At 45.6% G+C, this 2,500-nt stretch overlaps 1 protein-coding gene across 1 annotated transcript in view; it reads right to left on the reverse strand.

The window, feature by feature from the left end:
* usp54a (ubiquitin specific peptidase 54a) overlaps positions 1-2,500 on the reverse strand; it is a 91,233-nt gene that overhangs the window by 88,365 nt on the left and 368 nt on the right. The gene's annotated exons all lie outside the window — the stretch shown is intronic.

Genomic DNA, 2,500 nt, shown 5'->3' on the forward strand with positions numbered 1-2,500 from the left:
TGCAGATGTAATACCAGGAAAAAGTGAGAGGATGATGTCATGCAGGAAGTGGGCGCGTGTGCGCACACACACACACACACACACACACACACACACACACACACACACACACACAGTACCTGTAGGTTATGCTTTCTGATGTGTGTTTTGTGTTCAGCTTCACATGCAGCCTATTTTCTCCAAAAGGTCAAATGGGATATTAAATTTAAAGCGCAACACACAAACATGTAGAAGTAAACTAAACCGTGACCCTATTGGCTGTTTGTAGCGTCTCTATTTCAGGGAGTTAGCTCCTTCCTGATTTGGAAAAAGTCCCACCGAAGCAGCCTTCGGTTTACCCCAGGGAAGGGGCTCCATAAGCGGTTAGCTCTGTACTCGTGTTCCTGGCCGGGCCTGTTCCTCTGCTGGAAACTCTGAGAGCTGCTCTGTGCTTTTAAAGGCCCTGACACACCGACCAGACGGCCGACCGTCGGCAGTAAAGCCAGTCGAACTGATCAGTCGGGTCCCCGAGGTCCAAAAAGTTCCTCAGAACACACTGAGGAGACGCCGACTTGAGCGTACGCTCTGCACGTGCGTGAAACGTAATATGTCTCCATAGCAGCAGGCGGCGCTGCTCTGTATTGTTTCCATTAACAGTCTGATTGTTTCCCAGAAAATGAGAACCGGCAGCTGATTGGACGAACGCGTCACGTGGTTCTTTTTTCTCCGGAAATTCCAAGGGGGTCAGCTTCTCCTCGGACCACGAACCTCCTATGGCGCCATTTTGATGCTACCAAGCCATCACCTCCCGTTAGCATCCCATTGACTGCCATTCATTTTGACGTCACTTTGACAGAGAATAACTTTACATCTGAAGAGTTTAAAGACTCTATTTGTCCGTTGTTTATTTCTAAAGAAACACGACAATGTATAAAAGGCTCCATTACCTTGTAGCTCACGTTATGGCTCCGTAGCAGACGTTTTTATAAAAATAGGCTAACGATTGGGTCATAACCACGAGACTTACTGTCTCATAGTAGAGGAATTACCGTATAGTACAGGAGAAGCTCTCAGGCAGTTTGGACTTCCATTAGCTGTTTAAGTTTAATTCCTAATGTTAACTATCATTTTAGTGATCAATAATTAGCCTGTGTCTATGTTATCTCCTTACATATACCTACGCTCTCCGTCTCTGCTAGATTGGGAATGATTGAGATTTCTCTTGGCACAGCTACCAGAAGACTTCCAACTTTCAGACAGGTTGCTCACGTCACATCTACGTCTTCAAGCTCAGTTGGAGGCTGCTCAGTAACGCTCAGCCATCACCGGGAAAGATCTTCTAATATCCTTCACTGGTCTCCGTCCAGAGACACGGGACCTGCTGGTCCATTATATATACAGTCTATGGGAAATTCACAGCCAGACTGTCATGGCGGCTCGTTCAGAATACGATCTCATGTTGGACTAAAATAGTTCACCGAAACGTGTTTCTGAGAACATTTTAAGAGAGAAATAGGCCGTGCAGTTGCTGAATCTGTCTTCACTTCAGATCAACAAAGGTCAGTTTAAAAGATTTTCATCAGATTTTGAGAGGCTCATCCCGCTCGCCATTTCCGGGTGAGTCCCGACTGCCCTGTCTCTGACTGAACATGTCAGGTCGGCCCAAATGAAGGCCGACGGCTCCTCGGACGGACGACGGCACGAACACACCAACCAGACTCGAGTCACCGACCTCGCCAGACGGTCAGACAGCCGATTATCAGGCTGGTGTGTCTTCTCTCTAATTTGAAAATCTTCTCATTCTGGCGCCCGGTTAGCTCAGTCGGTAGAGCGGGCGCCCCCATATATAGAGGTTTAGTCCTCGACGTAGCAGGCCAGGGTTTGACTCCGACCTGCGGCCCTTTGCTGCACGTCATTCCCAACGTTTTTGGTCGACACTTTTGTCGCCATCCCACCACCACCGATGTTTTTAACACGTTTTTTTTAGCATTTTTTTGTTTGTTTCTAACTTTTATCCAACTTACTTTTGGCAGTTTTTACGATGTTTCTGACGATTTTTTTCAACATTCTTTTATTTTTATCTCGTTTTTTTTTTTTTTTTTCAAATGCCATAAAATTGAATACAAAACCCAAATTCAATGACAGCAGTGAACTGATCATTTACTTTACTAGTTATAGGGAATCATCCACGTTGGTTTTTAAACAATTTGGTTAAAAGAAAAGAGATTCAGCCACAGAGAGAAAAGAAGGAAATATCTCTCTCACTCTCTCTTTCTCTCTCTCTCTTTCTCTCTGTCTCTCTCTCTCCTCTCTCTCCCTTCTCTTTCTCTCTCTCTTTCTCCTTCTGTCTCTTCTCTCTCTCTCCCTTCTCTTTCTCTCTCTCTTTCTCTCTGTCTCTCTCTCTCTCTTTCTCTCTTTCTCTGTCTCTTTCTCTCTCTCTGTCTGTCTCTCTCTCTCTCCCTTCTCTCTCTCTCTCCCTTCTCTGTCTCTCTCTCTTTCTCTCTCTCTTTCTCTCTGTCTC

The sequence above is a fragment of the Sander lucioperca genome, chromosome 6 (assembly GCF_008315115.2).
Source record: "Sander lucioperca isolate FBNREF2018 chromosome 6, SLUC_FBN_1.2, whole genome shotgun sequence".
NCBI classification, from domain to species: domain Eukaryota; kingdom Metazoa; phylum Chordata; class Actinopteri; order Perciformes; family Percidae; genus Sander; species Sander lucioperca.